The 14,575-nt window shown below is 41.4% G+C and overlaps 1 protein-coding gene across 1 annotated transcript in view; it reads right to left on the bottom strand.

Annotated features, from left to right (window-relative positions):
* PXYLP1 (2-phosphoxylose phosphatase 1) overlaps positions 1–14,049 on the bottom strand; it is a 59,248-nt gene extending 45,199 nt beyond the window's left edge. Inside the window, exon 1 of the mRNA XM_081861592.1 lies at positions 13,845–14,049. The gene's annotated coding sequence lies outside the window, so the exon portion shown is untranslated. The remainder of the gene's footprint in view (positions 1–13,844) is intronic.
* Between the last annotated feature and the right edge of the window lie 526 nt (positions 14,050–14,575).

The following is a 14,575-nucleotide window of genomic DNA, read 5'->3' as shown; positions in this document are numbered from 1 at the left end:
TCTCAGTATTTCATTTCCATATTTAACAATCTACATAGTAAATTGAATGGGAAGAAGAAGAAGAAGAAGAAGAAGAAGAAGAAGAAGAAGAAGAAGAAGAAGAAGAAGAAGAGGAAGAAGAATAGTAGTAGTAGTAGTAGTAGTAGTAGTAGTATGGATTTGATATCCCACTTTATCACTACCCGAAGGAGTCTCAAAGCGGCTAACAATCTCCTTTCCCTTCCTCCCCCACAACAAACACTCTGTGAGGTGAGTGGGGCTGAGAGACTTCAGAGAAGTGTGACTAGCCCAAGGTCACCCAGCAGCTGCATGTGGAGGAGCGGAGACGCGAACCCGGTTCCCCAGATTATGAGACTACCACTCTTAACCACTACACCACACTGTCTCCACACTTGGAAAGGAGACCAACGATAACAAACTAGATAAACTAAAGGAGTGGCCAATGATGAAAGAGGAGGAAATTAGACAGATAATTAATAGTTTCAAACTGGGCAAGACGCCAGGGCCGCGTGGTCTACCAACAGAATTATTTAAGACATTCTCGGATTTGTGGGCAGAACCCCTAGCTCAGCTATTTACTCTTATTGATAAATATGAAATCATTCCTAAAATATGGCTTAGATCAATAATTATTCCAATCTTCCAAAAAGGTGATCCAGATGAACCAAAGAACTACAGACCGATAAGTCTAGTGTCAGAGATAGGGAAAATCTATGCTAAGCACCTTTTACTTAAATTACCATATTTTTCGCTCTATAAGACGCACCAGACCACAAGACGCACCTAGTTTTCGGAGGAGGAAAACAAGAAAAAAAATATTCTGAATCTCAGTAGCCAGAACAGCAAGAGGGATCGCTGCACAGTGAAAGCAGCAATCCCTCTTGCTGTTCTGGCTTCTGTGATAGCTGCGCAGCCTGCATTTGCTCCATAAGACGCACACACATTTCCCCTTACTTTTTAGGAGGGGAAAAGTGAGTCTTATAGAGCAAAAAATACGGTACTTACCTGAGTGAAAAATCTAAACTTACTAGGAAAAGAACAAATAAGTTTTTCCAAAGGCTGCTCTAACTTAGACGATTGTCTCATACTTACAAATTTGGTTGAAAAATATAGACTTAAAAACCAATCCAAGATTTATATGCAGCTTTCGTAGATTTTCATGGTGCCTTTGATTCAGCTGATTGTGCGATATTGTGGAAGAAGCTTGTAGAGTTAGGAATCAATCAACGCTTCCTGATCTTAATACAGAAGTTATATTCCTTTAACATCTGCCAAAGCAAACTCAATGCCAAAGTAACTGCAAGGGTGGCTGAGCTTTTATCAACTGAGTCTCTCAGAGTGGTGAATTCCACTATTTAGCGGGAAGAAACTCCAATGAAAATCCTCATTCTTACATGGCTGTTTATTTGTACATATTTTAAAATTTTATATATTGATGTTTTATGATGGCTTATATGTGCAATGCCTAATAAAGGTTTGGCGAAGTAAGTGATTCAAATCAAAGTGTTGCTGTTTATTTGTTCTGATTTATTACTACATAAATTTTAAATGTATTTACTGGAAGACTACACATGAACAAAAATTATTCATGTTTACTTCTATGATAGTTATGTAGTCAATGAAAAGTGCTGGTGTAAGTCAATGCTGAAATACTGCAAATAATTATTAGAATGTACTAGAGTATGTCCCACTTATCATCTCTTATTAGAATTCATAGTATCATAGAGTTGGAAGGGACCAAGACGATCATCTTGTCCAACTCCCTGCAATGCAGGAATCTTTCACCCAACTTGGGGCTTGGAAAGCATTGAACCAAAAAACAGAACCAAAACCAAACCACAGTCCTCAACTCTAACTCCAGACTTTTAAACTGGATAATGAAACAAGTAATAATAATAGACTGGCTATCAGTCTTATCCCCCAGGAAAGTTGTGACACAGAACTAGAAACAAAGAAGGGTGGTTGTTTTGTCCTTGGTCTCTTTGCCCACAGCATGGAAAATTCAGAGTCTTTTGAAAGGGAGGCACCCCTGGTGATTTACAATATCACTATAACAAACTGTCATTTACAAATTCACAGTTTCAACATGCATTGCAATAGGAAGAATAGAAACCCTTTAACGTGTTTCTCTTCGCATGTCTCTGACACTGTTCAAAAAACTCAAAACTGCTTCTTTTCAGCACGCGCTCTCTCTCTCTCTCTCTCTCTCTCTCTCACACACACACATGAACTTCTTCTCAGAACAAATAGACAACATATTTGTTTAGAATGTTTATATGTGGGTTAGAATTCAAATTAAAAGCAATGGAATGTAAAAAAGTAAGAGTGTGGGGGGGGGTTTGTGTGTGTGTGCACGCGCGCATGTGTGTTATCATCACATGCACAGAGGAATTACCATGGAAAGCTGGTCATCTTTTCAACATTGATTCATGTAGTCTGACAAATTGCAGAAAGTGCAAAACATGGCCAGACCCTACCAAGAAGTAGATGCAGCAACCCTGTGGTAAAACTATTCACTCGCTACATACAGGTATCGTACATGGCTAGTAAGTTTGGGGTGTTAATTTGTAAGTCTTGTAAAATTAGAGATAGTACGAACTGCATCACCCATGCAATATTGTGCTTGCTGCTACATCAAGAACCCTTTACTTTAAAATTCCTTTTATAAGCAACTTCATGTCCCAGTGAGAGCACATAATGTGTTTTTTATCTTCTGAACCTTCCATATCTTGCCCAAGGGTGGTGAATATTCTGTCACTAAATTGGACAGGTGCAATTTCCTGCTTCAAATGATACCCATAAGCCTGAACAGAAGCAGCTTAAGTCGCTACTGCTAACACTCTTCTATGGTTCTTGAGAAGGTCCAAGGCAAAATCCATACAAGACAAACAGAAATCTTGTAAAACGAAACAGTACAAATTATTCTCAGAGATTATGCTTGCTGATATGAAATTCCGCATTCCACAGAAATAGCAGTGAACTAAGGGCTAACACTTTAGTCAGTCAAAGTGAGTCCACACCATGTGTCCGGTTAAAATGTCCTTTTTTATGTTCATCATACTCATGTTAAGATTAAGCTGCATATTTCTTAGGAAATTTGCATGTAGAAGACATGATTTATATAAAAAAAAATCTAGCTTGCCAATTCTCCGTTGCATTTGAAAAAAATAAACCTTCTCTTTTACTTTTACCTGTGAGGGGGAAAGAATTAAGTATCACTGAGGATACAGAGTAATATCTGACAGTGTCTGTTCACTGGCACAACTTAACAACTGCACTGGGAGTGCTACTTTTATGCAAAGCCCATTAATAACCTGTCCAAACAAGTATCCTTTTAAAAGCTTCAAATGATTCTGTACATTTTTAGGTTATAGCAACAAAGAAGAAATGCACTTGTACAGCTATTGCAGGAGGTCTCTTCAATTAAATCAGGAAGTCAGACTTTCCATGCTTTGAGATTTAAGTCAGGATTACAATCTTAGGACCTATGTATGGAGAAGATACCACTGCATGGACATATTTCCATATTACAATTTCATATACCGCATTGGCCCAAATATAAGCCGCACCCAAATATAAGCTGCACATCTGGAACAGATTCAGTTCAACTTCCAAGGTATGACTGTACTGCACTTGGGCCCTTTCATGTTTAAAAATATTAGCTATAAATATAAAAGTTAATGCTTACATTAGGTGTTTTAAAAACAAAAGCATGCTTAAAGCACATACATGTCACCAAAAAATTGACTTTTGTGGACTAACTCCTTATTCAGAAGAACTGTTGTCTCTGTGTGATAAATTTGCCAGTGGTCAATTGTTGTCCTGTGGAGATTTCTTTAGCCACTGATATACAGTATTCAAATAGTAACTTTTCTTGATACTTCTAAATGAAGTTTCCTTGGGAAGCAACTGTTTATTTATAGCATTTATACGTTGCCCTTCAGCCAAAACCCCTTCCAGAGCAGCTTAAATACAATCAATTAAAGTAAGACAGTCTCTACCCACAGGACTATAATCTAAGAGACAGTTCAAGAAGAGAAAAGAGACAGGGAGTCAATAGAGAAAAAGCAAACTCAGGCACCAATTCTTCAAGTTCAAATGGCAGTTGGAGTGGAAGAAGTTCAGGGGCAAGATATACCGCATGCTCAACGAGCCCCACCTCCTCTCCCCCACTGAGGCAGTCTAAAGTAAACAATTAACTATGCCTAAATTAAAAACTTTTTGATCTGCTCCTCTAAGATGCAAGGATAAGACTGTGACAGTACAGAAAGCAGCATTTGGAAAATGGACTGAAGCTACTCCCTATGTAGCAAATCCCTTGGGAATAATCACTGTAGCTAAACATTTCTACACACAAAGACCCTTTAAACTCTTCCACTTGAAACATAAATGTTCTGTTTACATTTTTCTTTGTAAAACGTTATCCTAAACCTGAAAGCTGCATGGAAACTATCTGAATGACTAAACAGAAATTCAAGTTGAGGCAAGCATTTTACGAAGACAAAAAACATAACTCAACTACAAAAATAGCAGTTGATGATGTGACTGGGGTGGGGAGAGGAAGAAGCAAGTCAGTGACGGCCCTAAAAACTTGAAAGTGATGCTGTATTTGACTAGTTTGTCATTATTATACAATCATTAACAGAGACCAAAGGTCAACAGTCTCCACAGGTGGCAGACGAAAATGTCAACCAGAAAGACACAAAGCACAGCACTATGGGTGAGTGATCTAAGTTATCGAAAGATTATAACAAAATCCTGCATTGTTTAATTTTCTAGACAAGCATAAATTAACAAGACCAATATCTACTATTCATTTACATCTGCCTTCATATCAACTGATCAGACTTTTCCTCTCTCAATTGCATCAAATACAAATTCACTGGATTATTAACAGTGTGGGTTGATTTGAATTATCAATTTGTTTTCCACTTCAAAATTCATATACCGTATTTTTTCATGTATAACACGCCCCCACATATAATACGCCCCATTTTTGGGGGGACTCCAAATTAAGAAAATGGGGGGGATACACTATCTGTGTATAAGACGACCCCCAATTTTTAACATTTGTTGTTGTTTAGTCGTTTAGTCGTGTCCGACTCTTTGTGACCCCATGGACCAGAGCACGCCAGGCACTCCTGTCTTTTTAACATAACTTTTAAAGAAAAAATTCTAGTCTTATACATGGAAAAGTACGGCATTTCCCAAATAAAGCAGGTATGCTAGCTCAACAGCAACAGTTTTACAACCGAACCTCATGCTGAGTACCATGCAACTCTATAGTGTACCAAAGCCTTATTACGGGTTGGATATCCTCCCACAATGACTTCTAAGTACTTCATTGGGGATGATTATTTATTTACTGGGAGGTGGAGGGAGGGCAGCTCACTGCTGGGTCGCTGCCCAAAAGATAATGTCAAAAGATGCTGTTTTATTGTGTCAAACTATGAGAGGAAAATATTAGTTACTGATCTACTATTCCTTGTTACGTTCCCTACAATGGGCTAAGATGGTTTTGAACCTTTGTTATAGTAATGAGTTTGGCCAGTAAATATAGACATTTCTCTGTTAAGAGGGGATGTTTTTAGTGAAATAAAGAGGTGGTTATTGAAATTGAGCATATGACTCCTTTCCTTTTTATCTCTTCCATTTTATCTTTCAATTTGACTGAAAATTGCCCGTATCTTCAAGACGCTGATACTACAAATCCCTAAATTCCCTGGAACTCAAGTGTTTGAAGACATGGCTTCTCCATATGTCCACCAACAAAAGCAAAGGACCTTCTTAAATTAATACCATGGATGTCTAGGAGGATGTGAACACAAAAGGCTTTCTCTGGTGTCTCTGGAATTACCAGGAGAGGCCAGACAATTCTGTACCCTAGCTCTTTTCAAATAAAAAATTGAATACATTTTTATTTGTAAAGGAACTTGGAAAGTGGCAGGTACAGTTAGCCACTGTATTTTTGTAACTGTCGTATTAATTATTGCATATGGGATATGGTTTCACTTCATCGTATATTGTCAGTCACACTGGGCACTTTTGGGATGAAAAAGGGCAGAGTATAAATTTTACATATAAATGTCTCATAAAGGAATGGAGAGGCCCATGAAAACTAAGTTCTCAACAATAAGGGCATGTGACATTGAAAAGTGAGGGCTGTCATCTGGGAGAAAGAGGGAATAGAACATTAAAACCTATCAGCTCTTCCTGAATCCTACACACAGAGTTAGGTGCCTGCTAACTTTGTGGTAGGTACCTTATAAAGCCAACTCAGTAGTTACAGTTTGGTCATCTAGGACTTGTTCCCAAATGAAAATGCTGAGCCAGCCAAGAGGTCTGGGAATGTGCTGGGTTCACTGTTCAGCATCAGGCTGGGATCAGTGGCAGTAGCATTTTGGTGATGCACAATAATTCAGTCTTCATCATCAAGTATGCCATGAAACAGATGGCCTGGCTTTACACTCAATACCAGAATGAGGTTCTGCTAAGATATCAACCAATCAACTCATAACTAGATTTGGTACAGTATTTTGAACTGAATGAGTGGGTGATGCTCTGTGGGTGAGGGAAAGCAGTAACTACTGTTATGTACAGGACATTAACGGGTGACTGCTGACACAGTCACAGTTCGTTCCAATGTAGATGTGGTGGGTCTATTAAGACTGTCCCAAAGCCTAATGAGTTTCAAGAAGTAACTTGAATAGGGACTATAAATATACTGCACCTCCTATCCTACTGCAACTCTAGTACTATCTGAAGTACAGGTCTCATTTAGGCAGCCAATATAATCCTCTGGCATGCATTCCTCAACGGATCAGTGTACATTAAACTCTTTGGTACTTGAAGACTATGTTCCAAGAACTGGGTGGGCAATTGTTTAGTAGGACTGACTACCTGAATAACAGCAACAGGTAACTTGGAATAAATTCAACTGAACCTACTCTATGGTGGAATAAACCATAATGCGATCACCAACCCATACATGTATGGGTATACATACATATGTGTATGCCATAAAATGCCAACAGTGTCCTTCAGCTCTCTATATTGGACAAACAGGCCAGACCTTACGCCAAAGAATAAATGGACATAAATCCGACATCAGGAACCACAAGACAGAAAAACCAGTAGGAGAACACTTCAATCTCCCAGGACATTCTATACAAGATCTCAAAGTAGCTGTTCTATTACAAAGGAATTTCAGAAATAGACTGGAAAGAGAAGCTGCTGAATTGCAACTTATCACCAAACTTAAAACTATGGAGAGACCTGGTTTGAATAAAGACATTGGATTCTTATCTCATTATACATGACAAAGCCATTTTTCACCTTCTCACCCCTTGCTTTTTCCTGTTAGACCTATTGCAGTCGTTAAGAGTCGTCAACAGGCTCATCGCAGCTATCTGCCAATCACCCATTCCCACCACCCTTCTGAGTAATACCCCTCCCCACCTTCTCACTATATAGAAAGGTCCGGTGACTTCTGTTTCAGTGTATCTGAAGAAGTGTGCATGCACACGAAAGCTCATACCTAGAACTAACTCAGTTGGTCTTTAAGGTGCTACTGGAAGGAATTTTTTTATTTTGTTTTGACCATGGCAGACCAACACGGCTACCTATCTGTAACCATACATGTAGTACAGTCAATTGATGCTTTCCCATATGGATTAAATGGCCTTTAACATACTGGACAGAACCATAAAAAACCTATGACTTATTTATTTCATATATATGTGCGTCTCGGTATGTGTCTGTACAGTGGTACCTCAGGTTAAGTACTTAATTCGTTCTGGAGGTCCGTTCTTAACCTGAAACTGTTCTTAACCTGAAGCACCAACTTAGCTAATGGGGCCTCCAGCTGCTGCCACGCCACCAGAGCACGATTTCTGTTCTCATCCTGAAGCAAAGTTCTTCACCTGAGGTACTATTTCTGGGTTAGCAGAGTCTGTAGCCTGAAGCATATGTAACCCGATGTACCACTGTACACACACACACACACACACACACACAGAGAGAGAGAGAGAGAGAGAGAGAGAGAGAGAGAGTAAAAACAACAACCTTGAAGTGGGCAATGATGACCCACTGGAAAAATTCAAGGTCAGAATTTCAAATAAATTTCTCAAGGTAACCTTACTCTGACTAACTCTGACTACAGATTCTACGTCAGAGATTCCAGGACCTTCCTGATTTTAACTATATAAGCTGAAACCTTTTTCTTACCATGTACAGTCAACGACATCTGTGTTTGGCTCTTGCTTTTTCTAGATAATGTCACTATGGTAAGGAAGTTGATTTAGTCAATGCCTCCATTTAAGAATTGGCAATTTCTGCCTTCCTAAAGGAGCATATTATGAAACCCCTGCTTTGTTTAGCCTGCTAGACTCATATACTTGCCACCATCTAGTTTACCTTTCTAGTCAAGGTGATGAATGGAGTAATGGTGGCAGTTACATTGCTCCCTTCCCTTCCTGATGAAACAGACTACACTACACATTTCAGTAATATTTAGGCTGGAAGTTGTCCCTCCTAAAGTGATCACTATTTACCCCCCCCCAAAGGTCACTGAGACTGTGCAGGGAGCAAAAAGGGGTCAGAAACAGCCCAAGGGAAAAAGAAGTTCATGAGCTACAGCACAAAAAATAAGAATACCTATGATCTCAAATATAAAAGGCATGAGCACCTCACAAACCTGCAGCCCAATACTCATATGTTTGTTAAAGCCCATTACTAATATTCGTCCTCTTTTTTGCTTCCTTTTTCCCATCAATTCAGATTAATAAATGTTGGTTATGCATCGCTATTTCTTTACTTTATTTCATTTACATTCCTAAGAACTGGAGTTGGAGCCAACAGCGACTTTATAAGCTCATCAGGGACTCAATGTCTCAGAAATCTGGGAAACCCTGGGCTAAACTCTAACTTTAAGATGATTAAAGCACACTGTGCCATTTAGCTGAAACTTGTTCCAGCAACCATGACTACTGCAGATCCTGCTAGACAACTGTAACACACGGATGACATGTTTGAAAGCTGTCCAGAAGCTGAAATTATTGCCTAGTCCTCATTTGCTGGTGCTTTGGCACTCATCCATGTAAACTTAAGTGTAGAACCCAGCACCATACAAAACTATCATAAAAAAATAAACACTGATATTTTTTTCCGTTTTCAGCCATTGCACACTAAAAAAATTACAACAGACAATGTAGGTTTGCATAAAATTTGCCAAATAAATAGTATAGTGAGGTCACTTGCTATTGACAAGAAATTAAATCTTCCTACCCTCAGGATTGCAGTGCTAGACTCTTCATACATGCTTGCCTTACTTACTAGCTTCCCCCAACTTCTGCTACAAGTAATTAGATTTGGAGGATCTCATCTGAAATAAGAGTATGAGAAATCAGCTACAAGCATGCATCCAACTACAATGAGTGGAGATCTAAAGGGATACATAGATCTATCAAATCTCATGGGAATGGCATTTTTTCTTAGCTGAGTTGTAATTAATGAATATAGGCAGTTTGAACCACTCTGGGTACTGGAAGGATCTGATACAGCATAAGTTTAGATATAAGAGATGTTTCTGTTTGGCTCTACACGCCACATGCAAGGATAGTAAGATCACCTCTTAAAAGAGGCGGCTTTTTCAGTGGTGGCCCCCAACTTAGGGAAGGCTTCCCCAAGGTTAGTCCCCACATTGTGGTACCACATTTACACTTAAGTGTATTAAACAACTTTAAAACAAAATCATTTTTTTAAAAAGAGTTTTAATCACACAGAGAACAGATATAAAATCTGTAAAAAAGAATATGTTTTAGAACAAAATGAATTTATGGTGCAAAAGTTGACACTAACACACACTTAGATTTAGAACATATAATGAGAGGCAAAAAATATCTTAGATATTTTTTTCCAGACTCTGCAGAATAGAAAAACACTAAACAGCTATTCTAACAAGCACCCTGCGATCCCATCCTATGTTTACACAGAGGTACAAACATGGAGTTCAAGGGGACACCCTATTAACTATGCTTATGACTGCAGTTGAAGTATCTTACTTGCTCTTGCTCCAGTGCAATTATTTTTTTTCAGCATAGCAGGAAAAAAATCCACTTAGACAACCCAGTTAGCCTAGTAATTCTCAAAGAATCATCCCAGTATAATGATCTGCATTAAACAATCAAAATTAGTATCACAATATACCCAATATAATTAAAAGCCCACGTTTCACCATTTAGATAAAAGATACGCATGTGATCTGATGCTCTGTGCTAGTAGTTTCAGCCACCTGCTTGAAAGATTAAATTTAACAAGATTTTACTTGACATCCTACTCGCATCCTCCTACTGCAAATTCTGTCTGCTCTAATCCTCCTTTCATAAATGTCAAAACAGGACATCAGTGTTACAGCTGCTTTTGAGTCTGCGTCAACACATGCAGCAGAATGATGGGAAATTAGGTGATACTATTTTTAGAAGTAGTAGTATTAATTGCAATTGTTCATCACCTACTTCATAAAATATCTCAAGGTGCCTCACATTAGAGGATACATAAAATATTTAGTATACATCAAAAAGAAAGATCATAGAGGAAAGAAATGCAATGGTGCATTTTGCTGTAGCAGCAAAACTGGACACCTTCATCTGCCTCACCTGAAATAAAACATGTCTCTCCCGTATTGGTCTCTACAGCCACGACAGGCACTAGAACTCTCCAATAATTTGACTTTACTCCTCAAGGTGCACTCCTCCACTGTAGCCCAAGACAGACAGATGCCGCCAACATCAAAAAGATATAAAGGCACTGACTAAAGATGTTCGACCTGCAATAACATAAGAAGGACAACTACTACCCCACCCTGCTAAAAGATAACCATCAGAACATGCTAGGGTATCATCATAATATACGGCATCAATTTACAGCCAAATGCTTAAGTGAACAAGAGCATAAAAAGCTGATCAAGATGGTTAATGCGTTCCCAGATAAAAAAAACCAAGTTCCACACAAACAAAATTAGCACATCAGGCAGAAAATTCAAACCTAGACCGTTTCCTACCCTCTTAGATTTGTATCTACAGTCATACCTTGTTTTGTGACCGGGATCCGTTCTGGAGCCCTGGCCGCTAGCTGAAAAGGACGCAGGGCAAAGCGCTGAGTCTGCGCATGCGGTGCAGTTTGCGCTTCTGCGCATGCGCAAGTGGCAAACACGGAAGTAAGCCATTCCGGTACTTCCGGGTTAGCCATGGACGTTCGCCGGAATGGACGCTAGACGAGGAGAACATGGGCGGAGGTATTACTGTACAGTGAACTTTCAAGCAGGACAGTCCATTCTAGTACTTCATTCTGCTGTACTGTTGAATGCAACCCAAATTAAGAACTCTTTGAACATAGGAATCCAACATATAATGGGGAAACTTTATCCCTCTCCCCAATGTAATAGCTAGAGACAGATCTCCCAATTTCAGCTTTCTCATTTCATTTTTCCAATCTTAAATTCAGTTCTACACATTTCTGCAGCAATTTGCAGATTTAAAAAAACCCTCATGAAAATTTATCAGCATTTTAGTGTAACATTCTCCTAAACTCACTGTCATGAAGTATACAGATTTTGGCAAAGCATTCCACCTCCCAATATAATGCCACTTTGTATGTTATTTTCACCATTATATGCCTTTCTATACACACTTTATCCAAGTAGGTGCAACTGCTTAGCTGGAGAATTAACAGCATTGCAAAATTTGGAGATCAAAGGATTACTGTGTTTTGGTTCATATACTGTTTCGGAAAGAGCAATTTGGTAGTTCCGCCTTTAAATGCAAACTGAATCTAATTTCTCCTTAAACCTTGGTTGCAAGTATTCTATATTCAAGGACCTTGTTATATGGCGCATACTCAAAATAGCATGCGCGCACACACCCCTGTAGTTTGCAGTGGTACATTCTAGAATTCTACCTCCATAGTCTGTGTCTATGTGTAGAATGGCTCTCAGAAGCACCACTTGGCACAATTTAAATACTGTATTCTACTCATACTATCAACACAATATTCTTTATGAATATCTAATTCATTTTTTAAAAGTCCTTCATTACTACATCCACTTAGTCCATCAATTTCTTCCACAGAAGACAAATATGTATTTTCAAAGGTGAAGCAAAGTTTTAAACTAAAGTAGGTGTCTGGTTAGATAAAACCACATGCAGTCTCCATGTAGTTTTTTCCTAAAAGAGATCAAAACAGCTGTACTGCATAACTTCATTTCAAATGAACTATGGAAGAACTTAAATTAACACTAGCAGAAGCTTTTGCAAGTCAACTTGATGCACTCATAGAATTAAAGAATTGTAGAGTTGGGACCCTGAGGGTCATCTAGTCCAACCCCCCATCCAATTTGAAACCATACCAGAGCGTGCTTAGCTTTGCAGATGTGCTAGCAGTTTTACTGCTGTGCCATGGCATAAGTGACCCTTGGGACAATTAAAGTATGAAATAGTGGAAGCTTTAATTGATGGGTACAGCACCCTCCGCAAAGGAAAATTATGTTAGGCTCAGATGAATTTGTTGTTTATAAAGGAAGAGGGAAAACTGAGTTCTGTATTTGCTGTTCCCCCAGGGAAGGGGAAGAGACATTAAATCACAAAGTTACCACAATACACTCGTATTATATACTGTATCAAACTGACAAAAGGGTGGGGCAATAGCAAACCCTCACTCAGCTCTCTACATGAAGTCGCTTCCTTCTTTTTATGCACAGCAAAAGATGTGCAGCAGATGGTCCTAAGAACTGCTCACTAACTACACTGCTGGCTCAGGAGAACAGGGAGCAAAACCCAGGTGTAGAAAGAAAATCGTCCGGGGTGGTTTTTTAAAAAGGGGACAAAAGCGCTGCAGAGCTCAGCTGAGCTACGGAAGGTGTGTGAGAGAAGATAAAAGGATGCGAAGGAGGCTTGCCAAATACTAGTCCCCCGGGTTTGAAGTCCACCTTCTGCAAACTGATGCCGTGCCAAGAAACCAAACACAATCGCCCCTCTAGTGGAAAGCGAACAATGAACTGAAAACGAAAGCACCCTCCCGAGCCAATTCATAGCGAGCATCTTTAAAGGACACGTTGGAGAAAAAGAGGACCTAAAGTATCAATGGGGAGGCTGCGGGAGAGTTTAAAACTGGAGAGGAGGAGGAGGAAGCGGAGAGGGGGGGGGAGCAGAGACTTTGGACAGGCATGGGAATCTCACCACGCAGCGTTAAGGAAAGGTTTGGGCAGCATGGGGCAGGCAAAGGCTTCAACTGGTGGGGCTAGGCGACAGAGAAACGCCGCCGTAGCCACCGCCCCCCCTCTCTCTCCCCGCCCCACAACCTGTAGGAAAGGCTCCTAAAGTGGAACGGAGGAGGAGAGATTTGGAGAGCAATAGATCCAGAGAAGTGGCAAGGGAGGAGGGGGACGGGAGTCCCTGCCTAGAAAGCGATGGGGAGAGATTAGTTTTTTTTGGGGGGGGGTTGTAAATCAGTTTGGAAGCAGCAGCCTGAACAGCCAGCGAGAACTCAGAGCGAGAGGAGGAGAGGAGGCGCTGCCGCCACACCGGAGCCGGAGCGACGACGGTGCGCGTGGACGCGTGGGGGGGGCGAGGGGGGGCGCTGGGAGAAGCGCTGTCCCGCCTCCGGGCTGCAGAAGGGGAAGGCCGGCGCAGAAGGGACCCTCGGGAGGAGAAATTGGGAGGGGGGGTGACTGACTGACTGACAGATAAGACCCCCCCCCCTTCTTTCTCTGCAAGGAGCGAAAAGGGCTCCAAGGGGTGGGAATGGAGAGAACATGCAGCAGCAGCAGCAGCAGCGGCTCCAGCTCCTACCTGCCCAGCCAGCGCAACCGCCGCTCTCTCGCTCTCTCAGCCCAGCCGCTCCTTCGCCCCTTCCTCGCTCTCTGCTGCTGCTGCTGCTGCCGCCGTCGCGGCGCGCGAACCAACTTGAGCCGACCGTGGCTCCGGCTCACTGGCTCGCTTTCTCTCTCGCTCGCTCTCCCTCCGCGCCGGAGCTCCGCCTCCCTCCTTTCATCCATTGGCCGCCCGGGAAGGCTTCCCCGGCAGCGCCACCTGCCGCCCGCGCGGCGCAACGGCGAGGACGGCGCGCGCCTGCGCTGTGAGAACGCTCTCCCGTCCGGCTCTCTCTTTCTCCCTCCTTTTCATGCTGGGAGCGAGAGAATCCTCAGGCTGGCGGGAAGGCGGGAGTGGGAGGGTGTTGCGCGGCGACTGCTCCGCTCGGGCACACAGCTCCCTAAGCGAAGGTTCCTGGAATAAGGGCGCGTCGTCGCCCTTAAGAGATGGGGTTTTTTTCCCCCCAAGACGTGCTTGGCTGCCCCGCAGCCTTTGTGCCGACGAAGCAGAGCCGTGGTAAAATCGTAGAGGCGGAAGGAACCCCGTGGGTCATCTAGTCCAACCCCCTACAATACAGTAATATCAAGTACCACCCTGCCTAGTAGCTAGTCAACCTCCGCTTTAAAAGCCTCCAGTGAAGAAGAGGTGAATAACAAATTGGTTGGCTGGCTGGCTGTCTTCTTGCTTGCTTATACACCCCACTATCTGCC

Source organism: Podarcis erhardii (assembly GCF_964252035.2).
Source record: "Podarcis erhardii genome assembly, chromosome: 5".
NCBI lineage: Eukaryota > Metazoa > Chordata > Lepidosauria > Squamata > Lacertidae > Podarcis > Podarcis erhardii.
The sequence above is the reverse complement of the archived record's forward strand: the minus strand, read 5'-3'. Positions and strand labels throughout refer to the sequence as shown.